Source organism: Peromyscus maniculatus, chromosome 8, assembly GCF_049852395.1.
Source record: "Peromyscus maniculatus bairdii isolate BWxNUB_F1_BW_parent chromosome 8, HU_Pman_BW_mat_3.1, whole genome shotgun sequence".
In the NCBI taxonomy this organism is placed as follows: domain Eukaryota; kingdom Metazoa; phylum Chordata; class Mammalia; order Rodentia; family Cricetidae; genus Peromyscus; species Peromyscus maniculatus.
In genome coordinates, this window is record NC_134859.1 from 2,275,067 (window position 1) to 2,297,316 (window position 22,250).

Here is a 22,250-nt window from a genome sequence, read left to right on the forward strand (position 1 = left end):
CCACTCACAGGCCCAGTGACTTTGGGAAAATGACTTTGTCTCTCAGAATCTTCATCTGCAAAATGGAGTTTTTAATAGCACTTGCCTCCTGGGATTTCTGTGGAATTAAATAAGTTCCTGGATACGGAGTCTCAGGCCAGTGCCTGGGACATGGTAAAGACTATGTAAGTAGTCTCATTTCTCCCCCTGGGCAGCTGGGAAGACACGGCCTAAGCTGCTTCTGTGCTGTATTGACTAAGCAGGAGTGTTGGCATGCTGGCTTCAACTCCAGGTTTGCTAGTCCCCGGTGCACAATGCACTGCGTTCTTAATCACAGGTAGAGGTGGATCTATATAGGTACAAAGATGCTGTAGAGGGATTCAGGCTGGCCAGGTCTGTTGCTGGAGGGCTTCTCTCCAGGTTCCCCAAGCCCCGCAGTCCCACAATCCACTTATAAAATAATCACTCAGACGCTTATATCACTTATAAACTGTATGGCCGTGGCAGGCTTCTTGCTAACTGATCTTTCATCTTAAATTAACCCATTTTTATAAATCTATACCTTGCCACATGGCTGGTGGCTTACCGGCGTCTTCACATGCTGCTTGACCTGGCGGTGACTTGCAGTGTCTCTCCTCAGCCTTCCGCTTCCCAGAATTCTTCTCTCTTCTTGTCCCACCTACTTCCTGCCTGGCAACCTATTTCTTGCCTGGTCACTGGCCATCAGTGTTTTATTTATACAGAATGATATCCACAGCACAGGTCCAGTGAACAATTTGGCTGTCCCTGGTCTTCGAGCTCCTCTGGGAGCCTGCTTTTTTTTCTAGGCAAAGGAAGAGGCAGCAGCTGTTACCAAGGTGTGCGGCAGCAAGGTGCTTTCAGATGCCATCTTCAAGCAGCTCCTCCCGCTCCTGACTACTGAGTCACCATCTTGGTCTGTCAGATACTGAGTGGGGGGCGGAGAGAGGCAGGCAGCAACTCAGGAAAGGAAATCCCTGAGAAAAGCAACATAGGATGAGGACAGATTTATTTCAGTTCATGGTTTCAGAGGTGTCTGTCCACAGTTCCTCGGCCCCGTCACTGGGTAGAGGTGCCTGCAGAGGCCAGAAGAGAGCACCAGACGCCTTGGAGCTGGAGTTAAGTGTCAGAGCACCATGTGGAGGCGGGCACAGTGGGGCTTCCCTCATACCTGGGAGGACAGTTCACTTTCAAACCGTAAGAGCTGGATGCTGGGAGTTTCTGAACAGGCTAGAGTGGACTGATCATGGCCACTGTTGGCCACTGTTACTAGGACTTAGACTTATATTTCTCTTAGGGCCATTAAATTTTCTCCTTTAAAAAAATTAATTCATCTTAAAATTTTTCTCCTTTTTTTTTGAGAATTTCATATGGCTATTCAGTGAAATCTAATGATTTGTAGCTCCCATTTACAACCTCTCACTCACTTCATATCCCCACTAACATGCCTCTTTCTCTCTCCCAACTTGATAGCTTTTATTTTTGATAGCCAACTAAATGCAGTTAGTCATGCCCATACATGTATGAGTGTAGGATAAAATGTCTTAATTTCGTTTATTTATTTATTCATTCATTGTGTGTGTGTACACCTGTATACACGAGTGTGCACACATGCAAGTACACCTGTGCCAGGTTACCCGTGTGGAGGTCGGAGGACAACTTTCAGGAGCCAGTTTTCTCCTACCTTGTGGGGCCTGAGGATCAAACTCTGGTCCCCAGGCTTGCAGGCAGGCACCTTTATCTGCTGTACCATCTCCCCAGAACACCACTAATCATTAAGCTCCCCTTTTCTGTTTGGGTAATGGAAACAATGATGGTCCTGTCTCATGCAATCCTCCCATTAGCTGCCTGCTCCAGCCTATCATGCTTAACTTCAAGGCATGTGCAGCCATTTAATTGTTTATTGTTTTTTTATGTGAGATAAGGTCTCACGTAGCCCAGGGTAGTTTGAAACTCTTCAGCGAAGGCTGACCTTGGATTGTTGATGCCCCTGCCTTCACACCCCTTCCCTCCCTCCCCTCTCAGAGTACTGAGCTTACAGGGTGCACCACCATGTTGTGTTTATGCCGTGCTGGGGATAGACCCCAGGGCTTCGTACGCGCTAGGTCAGCACTCGGCCAGCTGAGCTGCTCCCATCCCAGGCTTTAAAACTCTTCTCAAATGACTGAGAAAAAGAAAGATAAAATCATGCCATGAAATAATGAAATCCTAAGTTCAGTGGCCATAAGTGAACTTTTATGAAGATAGGACACTCATTCCTTTACATACCATCTTTAGTGACCTTCCTGTGACCATGGTAGAAGTGAGTGTGAGACAGAATGTTTGCCTTTCAAAGCTGAAGAGACTTTCTTTTCATAAAAAAAAAATTTTTATTTTTATTCATGTGTATGTATGAATGTCTGTATGTGAATGTGCTGTATGTGTGGCCGTGCCTGAAGAGGCCAGAAGAGGACACTGGCTACCCTGGAGCTGGAGGTGACAGGCAGTGAGGTGCCTGGTGTGGGAGCTGATCCTCTGGGAGAGCACTGGCACTCTTAGCTGCTGGGTATTTTCTGGATGACCTGTTAGTGAGGATTACTGATCCTACAGTAAAGCATGACTTTGGGTTGGGGGCCCTTTTTGGGGAAACACCACTGCAACATAATTTAGAGGGGAAGTTAGCAAAGGATGTTATGCAGATGGGCCGCTGGGGCTTAATTCTATCAGGTAGTCATGGTAATGAGTGCAGAGCATGGAGGTGAGAAGAAGCAGTCACCTGTTGGGTGCTTCTCAGGGGAAAGGTCAGACGGACTTTGGCATTTCCAAGAATAGGTAGATTCCTTACCATATGGTAAGGGCTCTGTGCATATTATTAGATATTAATACACGTGTGAGGAGGCTGTCAACTTTGGGAACTGGCATTGTATGTTAATGGAGTCAGACCCCTGTGACCTTGGGCAAGCACTTGACGCCTCTGAACCTCATGAAGATGGTAGTCAGGATAAAATGAGATAATACTTGGCAGCAAGTGAGGGCCCCATAAATTTTAATTATTATTAATACTTATTGGATTGGACTATATTCACACACTGAGTCAGATTCATAAAACTTTTATGAAAATTATGTCTGTTTCTCTTAAGAATCCCTGAGCATGTAATAAGATTCTGTAATTAAAATATTCAAGACCTCTGAGAGCCAAAGAAGTCAAATATTAATGAATTAAGAGAGGGGAACATGGGCTGATGGTGCTCTTCTGTGGGTGTGTTACCCAAGTGCATGGATGCTTGTGTCTGAGCATAACCATGTCCTAACACTTAACTAGTTCCTAAAGTCTCTGCTGCAGAGCTCATTTTTATGGAAGTGACAAGGCCCAGGAAGCCGACGACATGGTGCTCCAAATCCTTGATGTCCTTGAGAACTTTTAATCCAGTTTATTTCAGCAAACCAAAGTCTTGGTGCACATGTTGTAGTCATTGTGCTAGTTGGGGACACAGCCCTGACCATGGCAAGGCCACCAGTATCACAGAGCCTCCATATACCTGCCTGGGTTAGTCAGTTTCTGTAACTGACAGAAGTAACTCAGCAGAGAAAGGTTGATGTTGGCCATGGCTTCAGAGGATTCAGTCCACAGTCACTTGGACAGAAAGACCATAGTGTCAGGAGTATGTGGTAGAGGAGAAATATTCACCATAGAAAATGGGAAGCAGAAAGGCCTGCCCCTAGGTGTTAGGATTTTGCTGTGATTGGAGGGCCAAGGAATACCACAAAGAACAGACCTCACAACAGACCTCATGCAAGACATTATTGAGGTGAGTGAAGGAGACCCCCGAACAGTAGAGGCTCCCTCCCAGACCCTGGATTAGGTACAAACCACAGAGGGATCCTTTATTAAGTAGAGAAAAAAGGTTAAAGTGGTTGCTTTCTGACTCAGGCAGAAAAACAGCAGCAAATGGCCCTGCAGGTGTGATTTTTAAGAAGAAAAGGGGGAGGTCTGTGTTAGAATGGGCTAGGATGCCCTGGCAAGGGGGAGAGGGGATAAGGGAGAAGGGGATGAGGGTGAGGGGACAGGGGTATTTGCCCCCAGGACTGCCTCTGGGTAGAAAGGAGACAGACATGGCACACAAGCAAAGGGCAGTTTATAAAGATAAAGGGGGCTGGGCAGTGGTGGTGCACACCTTTAATCCCAGCACTTGGGAGGCAGAACCAGGCAGATCTGAGTTCGAGGCCAGCCTGGGCTACAGAGTGAGTTCTAGTAAAGGCACCAAAGCTACATAGAGAAACCCTTTCTCCAAAAACCAAAATATGAAAATAAAAATAAAAAATTGTGGGCCCTGGCCCCCCACTGTGAGTGGCTGCTGCCTTGCTTGCCGACCTTGACCAGATGTCCTCTCTATGCAGATTCCCTGCTGGTTTCCTTCCTCCTGACCACTCACTTGTGGTGGTATTCTAATTGTACTGAAATGTGATTTTGATTGTATGTTAATAAATAAAGTTGCCCGGGGGTCAGAGCTATTAGAGCCATAGCAAGAGTGTGGCGGTGGTGGCCCACGCCTTTAACCCCATAGATCTCTGTGTGTTCAGGGATACAGCCAGCATTGGAGACATATGCCTTTAAGACCTAGGGGGCTGTACATTCAGACAGTGACGAGGCAGTCACGTGTTTGGGTTTACAACCAATGAGAAGGCAGAACAATAATACTATAAAAAAGACGTACAGACAGGATATAGCTCTCTTTCGAGAAGCTGGGACACAGAGGAGGAAGGGTGAGATTTTAGCTCTGAGCTCTGACCTCTTGGCTTTCTCTTTTACATTGTTTCTGTGTTTCTTATTTAATAAGAGGGTTGGTTACATCTACACTCACTAGAGGTTCTTTGTTTGTGTATCCTGCATTTGGTGTAAACAGCTTAGATGCAAGAATGTAGAACATTGGGTAGTGAACTTCTGCCCTCCAGGGATCCTTCATTTTGCTGTAAGCCTGTATTTAAGGTTTCCTCCCTCTTTCAATAAACGGCATTCTGCTGTGGAGAATGACTCACTGTCTCTTGTCTCTTATTTTTTAATTCACAGCCCCTCACTTGGACATGGTGAATGGGTGGTGGTAGTGTGGGTGTTACCCCAACAACAAAAAAATAAATAAAAAAAATAAAGGAGAAAACCAGTGTTGGAATGGGATGTTTAATTGGGCATGTTAATAAGGTGAGCCAAAGGGAGCTTTTGATTGCTGGACTTTGGTAGTCAGCCTTAGGAGGAGAAAGTGGCCAAATAAGGATATAGACCTTGGTGGCTAGCTTTAAGAATGCAATCTAATGGGTTTTAGCAAGGCAGAGGAAATGGGAGAAAAGGGTATGGCTTGCCAGAGCCATGGCCAGAGTCCCTTCAGGGTGGCACAGAAGGCCGCCTCTGAGTGGGAATGGAAAAGAAAAAGGGTGCAGGCCATGAAAGCTTGGGCTTTATAAAGGGTACATGACTTGAGGCAATGATGGAAATGTGTCAAATTTGCCCACTGCTGGTGCTGAGTCACTGAAGAGGGCCTGGGGAGTACCTAGTTCTGGAATGGGAGTGGTTCTCGGTTTACCAATATCAGTGACCTGATTCTTTTAGCTAAGTCCCAAGTCCTGCAGTTTCTAGAACCTTCCCTAATAGTGCCAATAACTGGAGACCCAGCTCCTAACACATGAGCCCCATCTCTCTCTCTCCATGAACACATCAGGCCACTTCTGGACAGAGAAGAGGGAGGTTAACACACAGCATGTGAGCGGTGACTCCCCTAATGGTGACGGGATTAGGTCTAGAGTGATGAGATGGTTTGGAGAAGAAAGTATCTCTGGCACCAACAGGATAAGCAATGAAGGCAGAATGTGAAAGAAGAGAGCCTAGCCTTGGGGCTGAAACTGCAGGGCAGGGTTGGCTCCATCTTGCAATCAGAACTTGGCTGTGTCAAGAGCCAGGAGCCCCTGGTGTCTGGAAGTAGAGAGCACAGTTCTGTTAAATGCTCTTATGGGAGCTAGAGCTCAGTGTGTGAGGTGCTGGTCTGAGTTTGAGCCACAGTGTACAAATATCCCGTAACACCCAATGACAGGAGGTGAACACAGGAGCATTTTAGAGGCTTGCTAGGCCAGCCAGCCTGGCCAAATTAGAGCAGTCCCAGTTCAGCGAGAGACCTTATCTCAAAAAAGTAACTGCTGTCACCCTTCCCACCTCTTCTGATCTAAGCATGAAGGGTGTACACAGAGCAGAATACAAAACAGAAAGGAAACCATGCCAGCTCCAGGTAAAGGCTAGAGTTGGACAGGCTTTGGAGAAACCATAAGTGGGGTCTGAGTTGGTCTGAGTGTAGTGATAATAATCCTTTTCCTTGTAGGCAGAGAGGGGAATGAAGTCCTGGGATGGATGAAATTATGCATTTGGTACATTTTCATCAGGGCTGCTTATGTTCAAGACAGCCTTCCCCTCTCTATCAGACCTGCTTTTCTTTGAACACTGGTCAGCCTTTGAGGAAGAGTGCTGGTCTTTTCAGTGAACTGGTGCTTGTGTGTTCACGCTTGTGCATGAATTCATGAGGGCGATGGAAGGAGAGAGGAAATAAAGAAGGATGAGGAGAAAACAGCATCTACAGGGGAGTAGGGGGCCGACTGGGGAAAGGGTGTGAGCATACACAGAGTGGCCAGTAAGTGCTTCAAAGTTCAGATAGTCCAAAGTTGGGCAGCTACCAACTTTTCTATCAATACCCCAAGAGGGAACACTGAACCCACTAAGTACCTTGGTCCTCTCTGACCAGGTTCCCTGGGGACCTGCCTGCTTCCTGTCTCTATAAATTTACCTCTTCTAAACTAAGAATGTAAGTAGAGTCACAGGTTGTGGTGTGTGTGAGTCTTCTTTAGTTAACCTCAAGGACACTTGAAAGCATCGTGGAGGTGCTTCTTTTACAAGGAGGTGAATCTGCTCATGCTCTGTCCTTATGGCTGTCTCACTGCCCTTCTTTGCCTGGATCACTTCTTCCTCCCCAGCTTATTTAAAATGTCTCTTCCAACATTGCCTCCTCACAGGACACTTCACTTAGAGGGTTGGGGATGAGCCAAGAGAACCAAAGACTTCAAGAGAATACCCTTGGACTCTGAGGAGAAGGGAGGTTGCCCAAGATCATTGTTGACATACATGAACATGTTTTGAGTCTATCTTTCTGTCTCTGCTGGTTTTATGGGAGGTGGTTCTTGCACAGCCTGAGATTCTGAGACCACGAAACTGGCTTTGGGGTGGGGATTGCTTGGGCTATATTTTAAAATACAGACTTTATTATTGTCTTAGAGTTTCTATTGCTGTGAAGAGACACCGTGACCACATAAAATCTTATAAAAGAAAACATTTAATTGGGGTTAGCTTACTGTTTCAGAGGTTTAGTCCATTATTGTCATGGCAGGAAGCATGGCAGCATGCAGGCAGACATGGAGGTAGCTAAGAGTTCTACATTTTGATATGCAGGCAGCAGAAGGAGTCTGGTTCCCACACTGGGCATAGCTTGAGCACAGGAGACCTTAAAGGCCACCCCCACAGTGACATACTTCCTCCAACAGGGCCATACCTACTTCAACAAAGCCCACCTCCTAATAATGCCACTCCCTTTGGGGGCCATTTTCTTTCAGACCACCACAATTACTTAGGATCATCAGATCTCAGATAGCAGCCACCACAGAGAGCTTCATCTGTTATGGTTAGAGACCATCCCTGAGAGAAGGGACATGCAGTGTCCCCACGGGCATGGCATGAAGGGAGACATCAGAGCTAACCCTGAAGTAAGAAAGAGTAAGGGGGAAATGTGGGCAAAAGCCTTTGTAGTAGCTTCCACAGGGAAGAGGAGCAAGGCAGAACAAGCCCCGTGCTGGCCAGTTTGAATGATTGCTGTGTGTGTCCATCTGTCTGTCCGTGTCCTTAAGTTACTAGTACTCGGTCTGTAGCAGAGGACTGTGGCTCCAGACAGAACCTGTTGTGAAATTCATCTTACTCCAGTCAGAATGGCTGACAGAGGAAAGCAAACCAAAACTGCTGGCCAGGCTCAGCCTGGGGGAGAGGAACCTGGTATAGCGACTGTAGAAGTCAGTGTAGCGGTTTGTCAAGAAATGAAAGCAGGAACTGCCCTATGACCTAACTATACCACTCCTGGGCAAGTACCCCAAGACTCAATACCCACACAAAGTTCATGGCTGCTCTGTTTACAGTGCCAGGGAAGGACATCAACCTGTGTCCATCAACCAATAAATGGCTAACAAAAATTTGTATACACAATGGGATTTTATTCAGCTGCATCACAAATTGAAATAATGGAATTTACAGGAAAATGGGTGGAATGGGGAAATATCAGTGAAGTAACTCAGGCCCGGAGAGACAAACACTGCTTATTTGCTCTCACGCGTGGAGCCTGGCTTCTAATTGCTGTATCTGCGTTTATGTGGGGGTGAATGTGTGCAGCGATCAGGAAACAGCACAGGACCTGTGAGAGGAGAGCAAAGAGGCGTAGAGAAGGGCGGGGAGATAACAAAACACGTGACTGGAAAGTGGGAAGGTTCAGTGTGGAGGGGGCTAAGGAGATAGGGAGGAGTGGGTGGGTGGTGGAAATCATCAAAAGCTAAGTATGTAACATTTAAAAACCTGTTACTTTGGCCGGGCGGTGGTGGCGCACGCCTTTAATCCCAGCACTCGGGAGGCAGAGGCAGGCGGATCTTTGTGAGTTCGAGGCCAGCCTGGACTACCAAGTGAGTTCCAGGAAAAGGCGCAAAGCTACACAGAGAAACCTTGTCTCGAAAAACCAAAAAAAAAAAAAAACCTGTTACTTTGAATGTTAATTTAAAAAGCAAAGAGGAGAGTTCAGGGTGTGGGCTCTGATTGGCTGGTTTGCATGTGGATGAAGCACCCTCCTACTAGCTGTTTGCTCTGCAGGGGATTGGCTGTCTAATTCTGGGAGGGGCTGACCCTCCAGGCTAGCCTGGCCTCACATGTCTCTTTCAGGCCATGTAGGCCTGGAATGCTGGGTTCAGAGCAGGGGACGTGAACCAACACAGAACTAAATACCTACAGTACAAGACTGGCCCTGTTAACATTCCATTGTGGGTGTGGGCTCACAAGCCCCACCCCCCACCAGGACCCACTGGCAGTTAACTGTAGCTGGGGTAGAAGGGCTCATGAGTCTCCACCTCTTCCTGAGGATCTATAGACAGTTGATGCTGGCTGGGGAAGGAGAGACAGTTTCGTCACTGGTATAGCCCCTGGTAAGATGCTTCTGCAGATAACTTTAGCCATAATTAAAATCACTGGCTTCCAAAAAGGGCTCAAAAGTGGATGGGGGATGGGAAGAGGAAGGGGTCAGTGGGAATGGGAGGGGACAAGGGAAGGTGATGAGGAGTGGGTGCAATCCGAACGCATTATATCGTGTATGAAAATGTCATAATCAACACAGGCTAATCTTAAATGTCTGCAGGATCTTCTGGAGCAGCCACCTCCAGTGTCCTAGGAAGCCCTGTGTGTGGAAGGCTGGTGTGAGCTGTGTTCTTCCTGGCTGAGGGCTGTTCAGGGCTCCCAGTGCCCTGGGAGCTGTTTATTTAGTGTTTTTAAAATTGCTTCATAGTGGTGGCTGCCTCTGCTTTCTCTTATTAGTCCTGCTTCTTTGAGACATTCAGCCCCCACTGCTTCCCTTCACGCCATACGGTTTTTCTTTGTGTCTAGTATTTTATGCTCAGAATCTGGAACTGTGATGTAGCATTCTCTCCTGAGGATTTCTAACAGGAGGCTTACGTCAGTGGCTGGTAATGGCAGGATGGGAAGAAATTACATAATACCAATTTCTGTGTTTCTGCTGAGTCCTTCCCCGACTTTCCCTCTGTGTTTATGGTCCTTCAAGTTTATCTTTCACATGTTTCTGCTCTGGCTGTTTATTTTGATATCTAGTCAAAGAATTCCATATCTGTCTGCCCACAATGGACTTTCTGGGGGCTTCCTATTAAGTATGGTAATATGAATTTTGAACAGGCCCTACTTTGTGTTGGACATTATGCCAAGTATGTTATGTGAGGTAAGTCTCTTGACACCATTGGAGGCTCATACTTTATACCCATTTTACAGATTTGGAGAGGAAGGTCAAGAGATTTGTATGATTCTGTAGAGGTGGATAAGGTCAGCATTTGGAACTGTCAGTTCATCTTGTGGCTGTGTCTACCATTGATGATGATATGACTGGAAATCATCTGTGACTTTTTCTCATGTTGGTGATTCTCTGTTTTTCTTCATCTAATAAGGTCCTGGGAACTCTAGGTTGCTATGGAGTACCTTTGTACAGAACTGACACTTGTCAAGCTTTACCTGGTGGGCAAGCCTGTAATCCCAGCTGCTCAGAAGTCTAAGACAGGATGATTGCAAGTTTGAAAGCTGTCTGGACTAGAGTGAGTGCCAGGATAACCTGGGCAACGGAGTAAAACTCTACCAAAAACAAAGTCTGTTGAGATGTCTTCCAGGGTAAAGGCACTTGTTGCCAAGCCTGATGACCAGAGTTTGATCCCTGTATCCCATATTGTGCAAGGAGAAAATCTGCCATCTGTCCTCTGACCTCCTCATAGGTACCTTACACCCAACAAACAAATGTTGAGAGAGAGAGAGAGAGAGAGAGAGAGAGAGAGCAGAAAATTTGCTGATCGCTGGCATACATGAATTAGTGGGTTGCTTTCTGCTCTAAAAAATAAAAATAAAAGATTTCTGGGAAGATAGCCCAGTGGGAGAACAGTTAACTAGTATGTACAAGGTCCTGAGTTCCAGTCCAAGCACCACACATATATACACAGACAGACAGACAGACAGACAGACAGACACACACACACAAACACACACACACACACACACACACACACACGAGACAAAGTAGCTTTTGGACAGTTAGCAATCCATACTACATTAAACGTCTTTATAATCATGTTCATGTTATTTTCCCTCCATGGGTCCCTATCTGTTGAGAATGATATTTAATCTTAGCAAATGCTGCTAGAAAGGAAACTGGTTAGGATATGTGTCTCCTATTTTTACTCTAGGGAGGAGGCTGCAGGCATATGGCAAAGGGGGAAACTCAGAATATAGGTCCCTCCCATTTGATGCCAGACAGCAGTCAAAGAAAGATCTCTATTGCTTGCACACTGATGACTAGGTAAAAGACTTTAGTGTCTGTTAATTTTATTACTGTTTGTGCATGTATGAGTGTATGTTCGTGAGAGAGAGAATTTGCAAGTTAGAGGGGGAAAGCATAGGGAGGGCTCTGGATAGGTAACATCAGAGAGTCAAGTGAGCAGTGGTGTGCACTACCCACATAGGCAGCCATTTCTGTCCCAGCAGAGTTTAGCTTTGAGGGAATGCTACATTGTCTCTGTATTAGTCAGCCTTCTCTGTAGTAACTGTCTCAGTCCTTGTTTTATTGCTGTGAAGAGACACTGTGATCCCAGCAACTCTTCTAAAAAATTGAACTGGGGTTGGCTTGTTGGGGTTTAGTCCATTGTCTTCATGACAATGAGCATGGCAGCAGGAGGCCAAACATGGTGCTGGAGAAGCAGCTGAAAGTTCTACATCCAGTCTTGTATGCAGGAGGAAGGGAGAGAGAGACTGGACCTGGCTTGGGCTCTGAAACCTCAAAGCCCACCCCCAGTGACACATTTCCTCCAATGAGGCCACACCTACCAATCCTTCTCAAGTAGTGCCACTCCCTGCTGACAAAGCATTCAAATATATGAGCCTATTGGGGGGTATTCATATCCAAACCACCACAGTAACAGAACTTATAGAATGAATCTCTCTCTCTGTGTGTCTTTCTGTCTTTCTGTCTCTCTATTCATATATATATGATGGCTGCCTATGAGTGGAAGTTCCACGAATCTAGTAGTTTTTCAGTCTACAAGGCTGAGTATCTCAGGTGGTCTTCAGTAGACACTGGAATCCCAGAGAAGTAGGTTCTAATGCCAGTGAAGGAATGGACATTCCATCTAGAGTGAAAGTAAGCAGACAAAGAGCAAAAGTTTCCTTCTTCACTGTTCTTTATATAGTCTGCCAGCAGAAGGCGTGACCTGGATTAAAGGTGTGTCTTCTTATTTCAAAAGGTCTGGAAGTAGATCTTTCCACTCAAATTAAGGAAAATTCTGTCACAGGTATACACAGGCCATTTTTGGGTTCCAGTTAATTGCAGATGTAGTCAAGTTGACAAATGGGTAGCCATCACAGTCTCCTTGTCCTAAATTTCCAAGAAAGGTTGGATGTATTCATTTCTTCCTTCCATTCCTCCTTCCCTTCTAGTGATTAAGCCTGGGCCCTGAGCATGGGGGTGGGTATTCTACCAGTGAGGTAAGTCCCAAGATGTCCCCACCCCATGGTTGTTTAATGAGAATGCCCCCCATAGCTCATGAATTTGAATACATGTTTCCCAGTTGGTAGAACTGTTTAGGAAGTATTAGGAAGTGTGGCCCTATCGGGGACTATGGGGGTCCAGCCCGCCCCCATAGTCCCCTCCCAGGGTCCAGGAAGAATCTACAACCAGCTGATAATTAATCTCTGATGAAAAGAAATGAATCTATGTACACGAAACTCCTTAGTTCATACACTTTATTCTTCTGTGATAGTTCTCTCTCTGCATAGCTTCTATTCTGCTCTCATGTCTAGCTCCTTTCTTGCCTGATTTATCTACTGTCCCCTCTAGGTTCTATCTTAATTCCTTCATCTAGTTCTGTCCCTTCTAGGTTCTTATCCATCTAGTTCTTTCCCCTATCAGCTCCTCTTCCATCTCCTTCTCTCTCATCTGGCTCTTCTTCATCTTGTTCTTCCCCATCTGGCTCTTCCTCATCTCCCATCTTGTTCCTCTAGTCCTCTCTTCTAGCCCTTCAATCTAGTTCTTCCCCATCTCAGTTTGTTCCTCTCAAGTTCTTACCCATCTGGTTCTTCCATTCTCTTTTCTCTTCTCTGTGCTGTTCTCTGGAAGTCCCAGTATATAAAGGGAGGGTCCAAGCCAAATTGTGTAAAGCTATTACTTATTGTCCACCTGACCTAGGCAGTGTCTCCTTGTGGAATTTACCTTAAGTCAAGAGGCTCACATGTGGGCTGTTATTACTGTTATCCTCAGAAGTTGGGCGACCACCTGGGCAGTGTTTCCTGCAGTCCTTGAAAGTGGTTAAGGGAGATATCTGATTCCAGAGAAAGCCTTTCCTGAGGCTGTTCTCCAAATACCTGGAATGTGTATGACCAGAGTGATTGGTCCACACTGTTAGCCCTTCTTAGGGAAAAGTCAATTGGGAAAACTATGAAGGCACACATGATTTTCATAACAGAATACAGCTGATATATAACAAGCCAAGTAACATCAAAATCCTTGGGATTTGGCATCCTCTGGAGGAATTCCCTGATCCCTCCAGGTAGTGACTTTGCCATAACCAGCTGAGTTCTTATGGTATATTCCTGCGGCCTGCAGCATGGCCTTATTGGAGGAGGTGTGTCACTGGAGATGGGCTTTGAGGTTTCAAAAGACTGCTGTTCCCAGACACACCCTCTCTTTCTCTATTCCCTGACCTCCACCTTGATCAAGATATGAGCTCTGAGACCATAAGCCAAATTAAACACTTTCTTCTACAAGTTAGCTTGGTCATAGTGTTTTATCATAACAATAGAAAAGTAACTAAGACATCTCCTTTAATATTTCGAGACAGGGTATTGTTGAGTTGCCCAGGCAGGCCTGGAACCTGTGGTCTTCTTGCCTCAGCCTTGGTTTTGTTGGGATGACAGGAGAAGTTACCATATCCTGCTTTTCTTTAGAAAACTCATTATTTTGTTTGTGTGCAAGTGTAGGTGTGCACGTAGCATGGTGTGAGTATGAAGGTATGTGTGCTCACATACTATGGTGTGAGTGCGGTGTCAGAGGGCAGCTCTTAGCAGTGAGTTCTCTTCCGCATCTGGGGTTTCTGGGGATCGAGTTCAGGCCATCAGGCTTCCCCAGCAAGTTCCTTTACCCTCTAAGCTGTCTTGCTAGTGACTTTTAAAAATGATCACATCTTGCTCTTTTGTGCATTTCTTCTTGTTGTTTACAAAAGCATCAAAAGGTTGAGAGATGAGGTTTCCAGAGTCTTGAAGAGGGGACATCTCTTCACCTCCCCCACTGAGCTCCACCAAGGGAGTGGGGGTTTGATTTTCTCTTTTCATTCATGGTCTGTTAGTAGGGTTAGGAGGCGACCACAATCAACCCCCTTGAGTTTAGCTGAGGCCTCACAGCATGAACTTCCTTGCCTGTGATGTAATCTTCAACTCCAATTCCACTCTGTTATCAAGTTTTGCACCCGATGATTGGAATGATTGTGGGTATTCTTCTCTTTGTATTTCAAGGAGCCACTGGGCCTTGCAGATTGAAAGAAATGTGAACAGGAAATGTGGTAGAGGGGAGGCCTGACGCAGAGGGCCACCTTGCCTTTCTGACTCATTAGGCAGTTATTCAGTGAGCCCTGGGGTGCAGAGGGGTGGGGGGCAGGCACTAGAGATGGCGACTGCTGCAGGTCTGTTGCTGTCCTCAGAGGCTGTCACTCACCGTGGAGCAGCAGCCACCATTTCAGAAACTTGGTAGACTGAAGAGCGTTTTTAAATGTGTTTGAGACAGGGCCTTGCTGTGTCGCTCAGGGCCTCGTCCCTCTTCATTGCTGTGAATGAAGACCCAACAAGTGGTGACTTAAGGAAGGAGAGGTTTATCAGAGGGAATGCAGCCCTCATGGTGGGGATGTGGTGGTGGTTCTTTATTATGCGGCTCTGTTTACCATATGAGAAAAGTCATGAGGCACAACAAAACCCACTATAAGAGTTTGTTAGGAGAAGGTGTGTGGCGGGGAACAGAAGAGATGTGCTCAGGCCTATGGAAAGACTGTGCAGAAAGAGGGGAGAGGTACATGGGATCCGCCTTTGATGGAGTCCCCTGCACATGTGCATACGGGTTTACGTAGCTACACCACGATTGCGCATAGATTACGTGATCACATGTGTGCAAACTGCATGACCACACAGCTCATGGGTTACATGGACGCAAGGCCCCCAAATGACAAAGGTCTCACCAGCACATGTGTGTGGTCATGGGGGAGTGGCTAGAAATTCTATCATTGGTCACAGGAACACAAGGCGGCTGGGCACACTGCATCCACAAGCAAAAAGCAAATGATGCTCAACTGGCTTTCTCCTTTTTGTTCAGTTCAGGACCTCAGCCCAGCAGATGGTGTCTTCCCACTTCCTTTAGCCTAACCTTGACAATCTCTCATAGATTTGCCCAGAGTTTTGTTTCCACAGTAATCCTAAATTCCATCAAGCTGCCAGTCAAGCTAACATCACACCCAGGCTGGTCCTAAGGAGCGGCCTTCCTACTTCAGCCTCTAGAGTGTTGGGATCACAAGTGTGCAATGCCAACCATGACCTCATACTCTTAGGAAAAGAAAATGATTGTGCACTGAGAGTACCTTTGAATAAGAGGGACTTTTGGCTGTCCTGAGTTGAAACTTCCATGGCAAAAAGAAACTAGGCATTTCAAGACAATGAGGAGAAAGTCTTCCAGGCAGAAGGAACTAACCACAAGGTAGCCAAGCAGGAAGAGAGTGGGCATGCACTGGCAGCAGGATTGACATCAGCACATCGGGAGCAGGACTAGCAATGGGAGAATGTGGGAAATGAGGTCAGAAGAAAGGGCAGGAGCTCCTCCACATGGTTTGCAGAGCATTTTTGGGATTTGAATTTTATTCTAAATGTCGTAAGCTGCAATATCTTCCGAGTTAAAATCAGGGGATCACTTATACATGCTACCCTCACCCGATTTAGAATTGTAAACAAGTATTTGTAAGCAAATATGCTGGCTCCCCCATGGGTAGGAGTCAGGAGGGTCAAGCCAGCCGCTGCTGAAAAGACAGGACATTTCAGAACCCACAGGTAAAAATAACACTTTATGGGTTGCTCATGTTTTGTGCTCAATGATTGTGTTTCTCAGACTTTTTGTGCCCATGACAGGTACTTGAGAAAAATGACTTATGGGGGAAAGGAATCTGTGGTAGTTTGAATGTAATTGGCCCCCATAAGCTCATAGGGAGAGGCATTAGTAGGAGGTGTGTCTTTGTTGGAGTGGGTATGGCCTTGTTGGAGGAAGTGTGTCACTGTGGGGACAGGCTTTGAGGTTTCCTATGCTCAAGATACCACCCAGTGTTGGAAACCACTTTCTGTTGCCTTCTGATCAAGATGTAGCCAGCACCATGTCTGCCTGCAGGCCACCATGCTTCCTGCCATGATGATAATGGACTGAATCTCTGAACTGTAAGCCCACCCCAATTAAATGTTTTCCTGTATAAGCATTGCCATGGTTATGATGTCTCTTCACAGCAATAGAAACCCTAACCAAGACAGAATCCTTTTATCTTGGCTTGTGATTTCAGATGTTTTCAGTGTTGCTTGGCCTCATTGCTGTGAGCTCTGGTGAAGCAGGTCATTATGACAGAGAAGGCCCAGTGTAGCAGAGGGAGGGCCTAGCGTGGCGGAGGGAGGGCCTAGCGTGGTGGAGGGAGGGCCTAGTACAGCCTAGAATAGCAGCCAGGAGACAGACGCCTTTCAAAAGCATGTCCCCCAGTAACTTATTCTTCCAGCCATACGCAGCCTCCTAGTTTCCACTATGTCCCAGTGAAACCATCTGGTTCTGGCTCCATCCACAGATTTCAATCCATGGATGAAGTTGGATCCCTCATGATCCAATCACTTTCCTGAATCCCACCTCTGAATTCTGATGCATGGGGTCCAAGCCTTTAACACATGTGATTTTGAAGGACGTTTCGTATCTGAGCTGTAACTCATTCATTACTTCTGGATCAGCTTTGCTAATATTGGCTTGGTCCTTTTATATGTGTGGGATCACAGTGAGGATGCTAAGTGCTGGTCTCTGTCATCCCATGCTTGGGCAAGCCACATAGTACCTAAGAGAATGCAGACACAGAAAATCTCTTGTGGTCTGAGCCCAGAACTGGCATGGTTATCACGTCTACTACATACTAACACAAGCTGAAGGTTAGACCAGACCAAGGGATATGTAAATGCATTGTGCTTCCTTGGGGACAGGTACCAAGTCACATGGCTAGAGAATGTAATCCAGGGAGGAGAACAATGACACATATGTGAGAAGAACTGATGCCAGGGCAAACAGGTAAGTAGAGAGACCATTCAAGAGGTTGTGTGCTCAACAAGGTGAGAGAGAGGGTGACCTGGGTCATCCTAACGCTTCTGTCTACATTCTGAAGTGACTCAGTTCTGAAGCAGAAGGTAATGAGAATCACATGGCTGGGTACCACTCTGTCGTCCTGTAGGAACCATGCTTCCCATTTTGTATGTAACTAGGTGAGGCTCAGAGGCATCAGGGAACCTACTCATGTTCACCAGTTGCTAAGCAACATAGACAGGAAAGGAGACCAGGTGGAGCTGAGTCCAAATTCAATTGTTTCCTAAGTACAACAACAGCAATACACACATATACCAAAGACACACACACACACACCATAGTCTTCTCAGAACCCTGACTATAGAATCAAATGCCTTAGCCTGAGCTCAGGTTGCAGACTTGGGCTCTTCTCCCTCACCTGGTACCTGCTTCTTTTTATTGCTCATAAACTGAGCACTGCACATAACTTTTGGCCCTCTGTGATTTAGATGGGTCTCAGGAATAAATGAAGTAGATCCTGAAACAAAAGATTAAATTTGTTATTTTTCTCATTCGGTAAAAAATATGGGGCAGGGCAGGTGATGCTGTTCAGCAGGTGTAGGAACTTGTTGTCAAGCTTGGTGACCTGAGTCACAGTGGGGGGAAGGCACCAACATCACGCTGTCTGTGTGTGACTTCTGTATGTGCTCCATGGCATGTGTGTGACTTCTGTATGTGCTCCATGGCATGTGTGTGACTTCTGTATGTGCTCCATGGCATGTGTGTGACTTCTGTATGTGCTCCATGGCATGTGTGTGACTTCTGTATGTGCTCCATGGCATGTGTGTGACTTCTGTATGTGCTCCATGGCATGTGTGTGACTTTTGTATGTGCTCCATGGCATGTGTGTGACTTCTGTATGTGCTCCATGGCGTGTGTGCACCCCCCCACAAGTTAATACATGTAATTGTTTAAAGAGTAGGCATTTTTATTGTCACAATTGGCAGTGATATGTAGCTGGTCCTGAGTGGATGGAGGCCAGGGGCAGTGCAGAATTCATCTGATAACATAGGCAGTCCCCTGCAGCAGTTCTCCAACCCCAAATGCCTATCATGTAGGGGTGACAGATTCCTTGAATCCTGCCTGGCTCCAGCCTTATGAAAGATGGTGTTTTCAGAACCATGTCTGGTCTACACTGAGGTGTAGCGGAAGAACTGGCCAACGTGGGAAGGTGCTGTGGTGAGGCTGTCCCAGCGACCCTCTCTGTACCGCTTCTTTTAGAAGAAAATTCTATAGGGAGGGATGGTGGGAGTCAAAACCCATCAGCTCTCATTTACCAGGTGTTTAGGAAAATTGCTTTTCCCTTGCGGAAGAAATTACATGAATTATATTAAAATCAGTGCTAAGGTAATAAAATTACATGCTCAGGGCTCTTCTACAAACTGCTTTTGTCTGGCAGGGTAATTTGAGTGAGGGAAGACAGTCTCCTGGCTGCCACACTTTACAGAAAGAGGGAGCGAAGGAAATAAGCTCCACTGTGCTCTGGCTGCATTTAGCTACATGTTGAAAACTCCCTCCCTTTTTATTTATTAATTTATTTATTTACTAAAGATCTCTCTACAGATTAGCCACAGAATGTAGTTTGGGATGCAGATTCACCAGATGAATGAATTAGTTTCTTTAGAAAGATTATTTTTATCTCATTAAATTTTTAAAAATTATTTTATTTACATTATTTTATTTAATAAGTATGGGTGTTTTCCTGTACGTGCACCACATGCCTGCAGTGCCCTTGGAAGTCAGAAGAGGGCGTCCTATCTATTGGAATTTGAGCTACAGATGGTTGTGAGTCCCAGTGTGAGTGCTGGAAAATGAACCCAAGTCCTCAGAAGAGTGACTAGTTCTCTTAACCACTCAGCCATCTCTCTGGTCCTAATTTTATTTTTAATTGTGTGTGTGTGTGTGTGTGTGTGTGTGTGTGTGTGTGTGTGTGTACATTCTCATGAGTGCAACTGCCCTCAGAGGCCAGAAAAGGGCATCAGATCTTCTGTAGCTGGAGTTATAGGCAGTTGTGAGCCTCTTAACCTGTGCTTGGGGTCAAACTTGTGTCTTGTTCAAAAGTAGTATTTATCTTACGGGCTGGGCTGTGTTACCTCTTCATCCTCTCATTTAATTATAGTGATGTCCATTTTAGGAAGAAACTTTAAATCATCAAGTGGACGGCAGATTCCCAAGGGGCAAAAATATCCATAGAATTGGGCAGAAACGAGCCGTGATATCATAGGAATCATGATCGTTTGGATACCAGTGACCCGCTAGTTTGAAAGGAAATGTATAGCATTGCACATGCGATGAGAGAAATCTCGTTTGCTTCCAGCACAGTAATGATTTTTATTTAACAGGAAAAGCAGTCATCCTTGCTGTAGTGTGTGGACAAACTGGAAGGAGGAACTGAGGCTGTATTGATGGTTGAGAACTACAGACCCTGGAAGGAAAGGAAGCCACCGCCAGCCTCGTTTGTGTGCTCTAATGGTCTGGGGGCTGGAGGGATGACTCAGCCTCATGATTCTCTAGAGGACCCAATTCAGATCCCAGCACCCACATCAGGGGGCACACAACTGCTAGTGACTCCAGGTCCAGGGGCTGTGACTCCCTCTTTTGTGGGCACGAACATGTGACACACACACACACACACACACACACACACACACACTAAAAACAGAATAATGGTTCTCAGTGTTAGAGAAATGGCTCTGTTGGTCAAGTGCTTGCCTTACAAGCACAAGCTGTGAATTTACCTCCAGTGCGCATGTATAAAACGTCACACGCCTGTAATCCTACAACTGGGGAGATAGAGAGACAGGTGGATTCCTGGAATTTTCTGGCCAGCCCTCTTAGCCTGCTGGTGAGGGAGATAGCCCATCTCAAAAAGAAGGTACCTAAGGAATAACACCTGATGGTGTCCTTCAGTCTCCACATGGGCACATCCTCTACATGTGCACTTGCATGCATGTGAACATGCATACCACACATGCACACATGAAAAATAAAAAACAGAATAATGGCTCTCAACCAGGGATGGTTGTGTCATCTTGGGGGTGTCTGCAACATCTGGAGATGTTTGATGTTAGCACAATCTTTTGGCATATAGTGGGTTCAGATATAGTGCAAGGAATGATGAAAACCAAAAAATGGCAACCAGGCTGAGGCCAGAAGGCTCAGCACTTCCGCTCCTCTATGTGGACGAGGAGCACAGGTGCTCTGCCCCTCCTTCCCACAGTGCCTGTGCATGGTGACAGTGCGTGCCGAGGGTCCCTGGGTAGTCTCATCCTCTGTGGTCCCCCCTCTGCTGCCTCTGTTTAGAGAGTGTAAACCTGCTGCTTCTTCCCACCACATCTCTTTCCATAATGTGCCCAAACTGATTTTTGTTTGCTTGTTTGTTTTTGAGACAGGGTCTCATGTAGCTCAGGGTGGCCGAGGATGACCTTTATCTTCTGGTCCCTGACTCTGTCTCTGAGTGTTGTGGTTACAGGCATGTGCTACCTGGCTGAGCCTACTCCCTGCAAGGATGATGCCCAGGGGTTTGGGCCTACTAGGTGATTGCTCTGCAGACTGAGTTACATCTCAAACCTTCTTTCTGTGTTAACTCCCACCACAAAATGTAGTATTTTTGCTCTCCCCGCCTGCCTTCCCCCTACTCTGTTCCAAGCCTGCTTACCACACTCCTTCAGCTAGCCAACTCTGTTCACTTGTCTTAAAGTCACTCCTCTAGAAAGTCTCTCCTGACTGTCCTGGGAGCCAGGAGAAGGTGCTTGTGACTGTCCTACAGTGCTGTGATTCCCGCATCCCAGAGCTTGTAGTGATGTGTTACAATAACAGCCTTCAGCGTTCACTCACCACTTCTCCTGGTGTATCTTGCTCACTGCTGTAGTCTTAGTGTCTAACAGTACTTGACTAGTGCAAGTAAATATTTTAACGCTGACATTTTAGTAGCTTTTTTGCTGAATGAGTGAATGAATGAATACCAATGAGAATTTAGAGATAGCTACTGTATCATATCATATCAAAAGATAATTCTTTTGCATTTCCTTTTCTGTGGCTTCCCTGTTTCCTGTCATTCTAATGAGCCCTGGTCCCAAAGGAGAAGCCTGCAGAGGACAGTGAAGGGCCAGGAGCTCTTAAGTGAATTCAAGGAGGGCTGTGCATGAAAACAATGTTTGCCTTGGAATGGCCGAGCTGCTCTTTTCCTGGAAGTCTGCCAGTCAGGAGAAAATTGGACTTGGTGAATTGCTAGGAGCTCGAGGGCCTGCATTTTTGGTGTGTGAATTTTATGCTGTTTTTCACTGTGTAGTCAGTGTAAATTTCACTTTCTCTGGTAGCTATTGAATTTCAGGAGGGCAGGGATAACCTCTGATTCATATCAAGGATTCCGGAGAGCATCTTCTACATACACACCACTCACGACACCATTGGGGAAGTGCTTTAGGTAGAAAAACCTTACAGAGGTACACAGTCTTCCTGTTCTACATATGTGTAAACTGAATTTTCTCAGGGAGGGAGAATAACTGTGTAGACAAGGTAAGTTATTAACAAAGCTAAGACTTAGAGAGCCTTGCTTCATGGGAGGCAGATTATAGAAGCCGTGATGTCTTTAAATTTAGAAAACAAAGTTGGCTACTGCCAGAGTTGCAGGGCAGTTTTGACGTCTCCTAAAAGCTGCTGCTCCCATCCAATTTTGTTCTGGAAGTAGGAAGCAAAGGCTCCCAGGGATACCTGGGTGCATCTCCCCTTCATTTATCAGTATTTTTGCCTCTCATTATATCCATGGCCTAGTTTTCATAGGCCCTCTAGATTTCAATGAGCATAGAACACTAGGCAATTGTCCTCGTAAGCTTTTGAAGTTCCTTAGGCATTATGAACAAGGTCTTGGACCCCAGCTGGATGCCATAGCCTACTTTGGCTCTGCTCTATTTCTTCAAGAAATCTAAAGGATGGTGTTGTCATTTCCCAAAAGCAGAAACCAATAACAAAAAGCAGCCCTTTAACGGAGAATGTCTTTTCCCCTCTCAAAGG

At 46.0% G+C, this 22,250-nt stretch overlaps 1 long non-coding RNA gene across 5 annotated transcripts in view; it reads left to right on the forward strand.

Moving 5' to 3' along the window:
- The first annotated feature begins 9,021 nt into the window (after positions 1 to 9,021).
- LOC143274520 (uncharacterized) overlaps positions 9,022 to 22,250 on the forward strand; it is a 331,539-nt gene continuing 318,310 nt past the window's right edge. For all 5 annotated transcript variants that reach the window (XR_013053152.1, XR_013053147.1, XR_013053150.1 and 2 more), the window contains exon 1: positions 9,022 to 9,237. This is a non-coding gene — a long non-coding RNA (uncharacterized LOC143274520). The remainder of the gene's footprint in view (positions 9,238 to 22,250) is intronic.